General features: G+C 47.1%; 1 pseudogene; it reads right to left on the reverse strand.

Annotated features, from left to right (window-relative positions):
• Window positions 1–1,040: 1,040 nt before the first annotated feature.
• On the reverse strand, window positions 1,041–2,077 carry LOC146202272 (kinesin-like protein KIF18B; annotated as a pseudogene).
• Window positions 2,078–7,680: the final 5,603 nt, after the last annotated feature.

Raw genomic sequence — 7,680 nt, forward strand, 5'->3', positions numbered from 1 at the left:
GTCGCCGGAGCAATGAAAAGCGTAGTGTCGCTGTTCGGGGCGTCTGCTTCTGCTGTTCGTGTCCTGCGTCGATTCCAATGCATCGGGTATGGTGTGTTGTTGATTACTGATCAAAGAGGGAAACACATGTTTCCACAAAGCGCGGGCTGGGCCTTCTCGCCCCCCCCCCCCCTTTCCTCAACGCTTTTTTTTTTTTGTTCATTGCGCGCTCTTTTCCCGGTCTTCCCCATTCGAGCTCTTCTATTCTCGAAATACGCTCGGGCAATGACGTTAGCCGTTCATGCGAGGAATTTAACCTCCTTCTTTCAAGTCCGAAGGATAAGCTTGACTGCCTGGTTGATGAGGGAAGGCTAGAGGCGTCGAAGCTACTTTGAATGCCCGTCCTCCAGATGATCATAACTACGTCACTGAGCACACTTCTAACATTCGCAGAGCTTATATTGCATTGTATGTGGCTGGAAAGTTCATGTGCAAATTAGAATTTAGTGCTCTGCGTATCTCATTTCGAGTAAATCTGCGCGGCACAAAACGAAGAAAATTTATTCATTTCAGACTTCTACCGCGGGGGCTTTCTTTATCCGTCTTCGGAGCTAATTAGCTCATAGATACGCTGGAGGGGTCTTTCAAATTTTTTTAGAGCGCAGCGCCATGGCGCCGGTTCCTGTGTTTCGCGTCGACGTCGGCGTTGTCCCTGCTAACCACGAGCCTATGTACTGTGCGTTGTCAGTGCAATTTAAAGAACCACAGGTAGTCAACATTTCCGGAGCCCTTCACTACGGCGTCTCTCATAGCCTGATACGCTTAGGGACGTTAACCCTCTAAAACCAAACCATATGCTAGAACTATTTATTTATATTCATATAAGGCACAATTTTTTAATCCTGCTAGTTTTTGAAATTGTCCGCTATGTAGCGTCGACGACGCTATGTAGCGTCGTCGAATGAGCTCTCACTGATCTATTTCGTTTTGCATACAACTGCGTGTTCATATTGTTACGGACGAGCGCTCGCGCAAGGCCAGCCGCGGATAATTAAATCATCTCACCACATGACGGTTGTGACCGGCCTCGTTTTCTCAGTGCTGCGGATTGCAGGAGAGGCAGGTGGCGGCAAGGCGTCACTCTTGCCAAGCGCCAACTCCAGGCTCCTTTCGAGCGCCTGCACCTTGGCCGTCAGCACAGCCTTTTCCGGCTCTGCGCTGTCGACCTTATTCTGGAGGTAGTCGAGCTTCTGCTTGTACTCTTCAATGAGTGCGCTGTATTTCGACATGTGCACGACACATTCAGGATGTTGTTCTTGGTCTGCATTTCAATATTCATTGCGCGCTTAGCATGCTTGAGCGTGTTGTACGTGTCTGTGTAGGTGAGCTTGGACGGCGTCACAGCGGCGATCATCAGCGTCCGGTACGTCCCACCCAGAGAGTCCTTCAGTATGTGCGTCAGCTTCGAGCCTCGGTACAAAGCCCGCTGCGTCCCATTCTTGGAAAGGGCATCTACGCATTTGCGGAATGCCAGGAGGGACAGGCTTTGTCTTGGTGCCCTCGCGTAGCCTAGCCCCGATGTTCCTGTTGACCGCGCTGCAGCGCGCTCTGAGCTGACGAGATCGATGGAGCTCATCTTTGAAGCGCGGATACCCTTGCTGGTGCTTGTCACAGTCTCGGTCTGCAGCACATACACCTGGAAGATGGCATGTGACCGTGACGATTCAGCGTTGGCGTCAGTGGCGTGCTGAGTTCGATTCTTGTTTCTTTTCAGCAGCAAATCTAGAAGAGCATCAGCCTCTTTCACCTTGTGGATGGAGAGGTTGGAGATGGCGATGCCCTTGGCGGGGTCCTCGCGCACAACGAGCGGTGCTCCACTGGCAGAGAGCAGGTCACGCACCACCTCATTGTACACCTCGAGGTAGGCCACGGCAACGTCGCACGACTGGCCCTCAAAGCGCAGCTTATCTACGCGGTCGTACAAGTGGCTCACGATGAGGGACACCACACCAGGGCAGTGTTCCATGTCGACCATAAAGAACGTCGTGCCTGCACCGGTAGCCCCGTACGCAAACACTGAACATTTGCAGCCAGCCATCCAGGAGCGTTATTACGATTTCGTTCGTGGTTTTATTTATTTATTTATTTCCGCATATACCTACCTCGCTCGCGTGGAGCATTATTGTTGGGGGATTACAAACATTGTGGCTCATAAGTAGGAAGTCAGCGAAGAAAAAAAAAACACCAAACACCACAATATCAATAATAAAAAATAATGCTTCCAATATACAATGAAATTCACAAAAAAAAAAAAGGGAAAATAGTTACGAAACTCAGAGATAACTCAATCGGGGCTGATGAAAAATTGATGGATGGGACATTGACTACACTTGCGGGCAGTCGATTTCATTCGTTTACCGAAAAAAAAAATAAGTTGGCAAAAATATTCGTGCTAGCCTAGCCTGAAACACGCTCCGTTGTGTTTTCAGTGCGAGCGAGCGTGGATTTCAAAACATAACACAGCACCAAGAAACCGGACACAGGAAGGAGACAATACACAAGACGGCACGGGCGCTGACTACCAATTTATTTGACATACAGCCGAAGCACGTATTATGGCTACTACAATGGACGGCGTGGACACAATCACCTACTTGCATAGTTAGAGTGAACACTTTCGGAACACGCTTTGTTTATCAACCTTGACATTAACATAACGGATACGCTCAAATCATGTAAGATAAAATCAAAACATAAATCTGAAAAAAAAAAAAAAAAAACGTTTGAAAGAGAAGTTGCATACGTACTCCCCGAGTCGCATAAAATAAATGCGAAAGGCGACAACGTACCGAGTGAATGAAACCACTAAAAACAAACAAGACAGTAACCAACGCCAAACATTTAACACGGCTAAACAGTGAAAATCATTAACAGATGAAAAAAAGACAGACGGATGACAGAAAACACGCAAGACCAAACCATGCTTCCAAAGCACCACAAAAAAAAAAATCTACACAAACGGGAACAATTAAGCGACAAGCGCACGCAAAAAAAAAATGGCCATACGCGTACACCAAAATGCCTAGCTGAAGTTAAAATGCAAGACCCTAGCACTCTCCAAAAAGGCCACTTCGTTCTCTTAAAGAGAAATTGAAGGGTGCTGATGCACGCGTCTGCAGTATTTTCAATGTTAAAACCTTCAATTACTTCTCTTTCTATTTTGCTTTTTGCTGTTGCGAAAAATTTTGCGTCGGATAATAAAGGCCGACATTTATGGTCGGCTTGATTACAATGCTGTGCCATGTGGCTCACAGTCTTACTACGTTCAGTGCTCTCCAGCTCTTGGGTTAAAACATCGCCCCGTCTAGCCAATGTTCTTAGTCGGATCTGGTACACCACTCCTAGCCGGCGTTCGATGTACGGCGTCAAATGCTTCACGTCGCAACTCGCCCTTCTCTGCCGGTTCACCACCGGGACTATTCTTTCTAACTTATAAAGGGCGAAAAACACAACATACACATCGTACCTTCCCACTACTCTCTTGATATTATGTGACAGTTCATGTATGTATGGAACAACTACCACAGGTTTCTTTTCCTTAGGTTGATGACTTACTGCACTTTGCTTCACCTTCTGTTAAAGCACTTCACACAAGCCCGGTATAGGAGAAGGCGAATAGGCAGCCGAATAAAGACTTTCAATCTGGTGATTAAGGCTAGAATCAGCCAAGTGCTCACAACAATTCGTCAGGGCAGCCTGAAGCATGTCGGTTACAACTGCCCGCTTAACCAGCTTCGAATGCGCACTGTTAAACACACGCCTTTCCGATGTCATCTTATGCACTTCGGGGAGTACGTCTGATTGCAGCTTCTCTTGCAAACGTTTTTTCAGATTTATGTTTTGACTGTATATTTATGATTTGAGTGTACCCGTCATCATGTTAATGTCTAAGTTGAGAAACAAAACGTGTTCTGAAAGTGTTCACTCTGACTATGCAGTAGGTGATTGTGCCCACGTGGTTCATTGTAGTAGCTATAAAATCTGCTTCGGCTGTACGTGAAATAAAGTTTATAGTCAGCGCCCGTCACGTCTTGTGTTTTGTCTTCTTCAGGTGTCCGGTTTCTTTGTGGTGTGTTCATTTTTTTGAAAGCTTTGACCAACTAGCCCAGACCAAGATCCCAATCGAGCGTCGATGATGGCCTTCAGTGTAGCCTGCATAAACTAGCGCGTCCAACAATATTTGTGGTCATAAAGATATGTTAGACATTGGACCCGTCGTTAAGGTTCAAGAAATATATTACCCAATACGCTCTGGAAATTGGCAATCTGCATATATCTTGCATTGGATGTATGTGTCTTAACTGCCGCAAATACACATTTTCCCCGACGACGGCCTCGTTTATACGGAACTAGGTCTTTTATTCATGCACAGAATCGATTTAACGCATTTAGTCAAGCGTGTAGGAGCTAAAGCTATACAAAAATATGTTGTGCGTCTTCGGGATCCGCAGAACTAGCGGTGGCGAGACAGTTCACCCAGCTGTCTGCTCGGCACTCATTGCGCTCCCGAGGATACGCTGGAACGACCAGCTCGCCGCTGGCAGTCGGCACACGTTTCAATTTAAGACACTATAGTACATACTTCGCCGCCAGACGGTGGAAAGTGCCGGCGACTGGTTCCCACTCTTCGTGTGTGAGCTGGCTTCCGGTGAAGGGAGCGCACTGTGATAGTTCATCTTCTTTGGGGACCGGCGCGGATCTCTAGTCTTCCTTCGGGCCTCACGATCTGCTCTACGGTAGATGCGTCCGTGCGCGGTACCCCGCGATCGAAGATCAGTCACCGTCTTGTGACCTGCGTAGCGATTACGGTCAACTTATGTGGCGCTGGTTTCTTTTTTACATTGAACTGCATTTACGCGGTTAATCACCTTTCTTCATATCGGCTTTTTCAGACCCCCCTTGATTTGTAGGCGCTGTATTAGGAGCAATCACAGAATCACGCGAATACTTAGAAAGCACGCTCAAGCCCGAGACAACAAAGAAAAATCTAAGCACAGCTAAACTGAATTCATTACTGACGTCACTCTAGCTATCGTCTCATTCTCTTTCATTATTCGGGGCCGGACCAGTCGTAGACAGTGGTAAATTACATGGCTATTTTTATGCGATACCGGCCATGTGAGTGAGCTCTCAATTCGATGCCGTCTCTTGTCATTTCTACGTACGGTTGAATAAAAAAACATTAAGCCACGCTGTCGTCAGACATGCACAGTACTGCTCGAAGAAGACCTCAGCCCATTCACGCCCTCAAACAGCTCGAGTTTGATGCATATGTTATGTCCCAATATAAGCTCTCGATGTCTAAGCGTGGACTACTGCAAGATTCTTCATTTAATCGTCAGCATGGGACAGACCCCTATAGCACTAAGCAGGTGCTGCCAATGACCCCGAATTGTTTTACGTTGCCATACTCGCTGAAGACACGGTACACAGCTTGTACTGAGTACTTGTGATATGGGCTCTGTGGCGACAACAATTAATGCTCTCCGCTGAGTTTGATTCTCTCTCAGACATGTAGGGCGCTGCCGATGACCCCAATTTGTTTAGCTTTGCCACACTCGCTGAAGACGCGGTACAAGCGTAACCGAGCAGCCCCGACGGCCGTTGGGGTTTGGCACGGGAGCGGGACAGAGTCGCGGCGTCACAGTCTCTGTCGCTGGACGCAGCGCTCTGGCAGCGAGCGTAAGCTAGCTGACGTAAGCTTGCCTCCTCGCTCTCATTCGTGGGGTGATTAAAAGTAAGCGCGTAATCGTGTGCAGCGTCTGATTTGGCGCCTACGAAGCGTTGCGCTTCTGAGGAAGAGCGTCCGCATAGCGTATAACTCGCTCAACGCTCCTTTTACGCTGGCGCTGTGAAGCTGCGCTCTTAATTAGAATTGGAATATCGGGAAAGTAACTGCGAATAAGGGATCTCCAAAATTCGCGGCACCGTTTCCGGCGGTTCCAATACTTCTTTGCACATGACCGGCTTTGTTGTGTCGCTTCGTAATGCTGGAGAAGAGAAATATAATGTTTGACGAAAATGCGTTTGGTCGAGTGGTAGATTCATCTACTAGGTTATTGGGAGTAGATTACTACGACGCACTTAAACTTCGTGCATTGGGCTTTCCGCTGTGTGATTAAGGCTTCCGTATGAACGCCGAAACGTCTTCGTATTATTAAGAACAACCTTTCGTCGACGTTCCTTTTCTTAACACACGTTACGCTGGAGGTGACAAGAATTGAGGCATGAATTCCAGTCATTTTTCGCTCCCCTGTTGATACGCAGAAAAGAGCGCAATGTACTTTGGGTTAGCAATCTTGCTTTCATTTTCACCACTCATTTTCATAATGCGAAAAACAATGTCATTCTCGCGCCTCAATCTTACATCACTGAATTTCACAACACGTGCGGCCATTTCTTTACGGAAACATATTCCGAGCCTGTTAGCAATATGTTCCGGAGATCACAGGAAACCGGACAAGGACTGCGAACTAGTTTAGTATTACTCCTTATTACTGAGACACTTGACTGATGGCGCAGTGCTCGCTAGCAGAATGGTAACATGTGTAACTCATCTAAAATGAAGCTGGATGCAACCTTAAAGTGCCGCACCAAATCATTTTCGATACCTGAATTCTCACCCTTGCTGAAGTCTTCTGCCGCAGCATGCTCGAGTTCAGCGGGAGCTTCAAGCCAACTAGAAGAACAATTTTTTTCATGCATTCTTAGGGATCTTATGTTTGGGTACATTTACGTTTACATCACGGATTGGCTACATGCCTAATATGTTTGAGGCAGGCATACTCTCTACTCAACCTTCCTGCATTCGGTTTGACATTACAATCGTTAAGACAGTACTCCAGTGCGTTTGCAAGCGGCTGCAAATGCGTCAATGGCGGATTCGATTCGTTAGTTATGTAGCAATTGCGGGACTTCGAACTAAGGGAAAAAAATGCCTAGATATTCTCTCTCCTCAAGATCAATGAAGCGTGACAGCTGAAGATAATAGAATCGTGAGAAGAACCACATCGATGTTTTTGAGAACCGTACTCTGTCTTACTCTGCCAGCACTCCTAAAAGGAGAACAGCAGGTGTTCTGCAACTACAGGAGCTGCGTACTGATATTAAATGCGCAAGGTGTTCCAACAAAGAGCGCATGGTTCACGGCACCAGTTCAAAAAGATCGTTGAGGGCGTTTTGCTGCTAGCAGCGCCTTTTCTTAGTAGCACTGCTGTCTGAAGGTGCGAAATCAGGGGTCACATGTTACTCGCTTACATTTTATCGTCCCAAGAAAGATATCGGGGGAGCTGAATTACGTCAGGTACTTACACTCGTCGCCAGTGCGCAGCAGCCACCGAAGGCGACCACCGCGCCACAGCACGGCCCCACACCTCCTCCCCCAGCCGGCGGGGCTGATCCATTGCTTTTGGAAAAGCTGGTACATACGATTTTAGAGTATTATTAATAAAGCAGGACATATGCAATAATTTTCGCGAAAGCCTCCTCGTTCGATATGCGCTAAGAGGTCCTCATTTCAAGTTTGTCGGCTATATCCACAACAGGAGCACATCAGCCTGGCTGGTTTATCTGAAAACAGCATAAACAGGTTTCATGACCAAAGTCCTGTTTCTTGGTAACTTAACCTAATAAGAATGCCCA

Source organism: Amblyomma maculatum, chromosome 1, assembly GCF_055883805.1.
Source record: "Amblyomma maculatum isolate TAMU_Amacu chromosome 1, ASM5588380v1, whole genome shotgun sequence".
Taxonomy (NCBI): Eukaryota; Metazoa; Arthropoda; class Arachnida; order Ixodida; family Ixodidae; genus Amblyomma; species Amblyomma maculatum.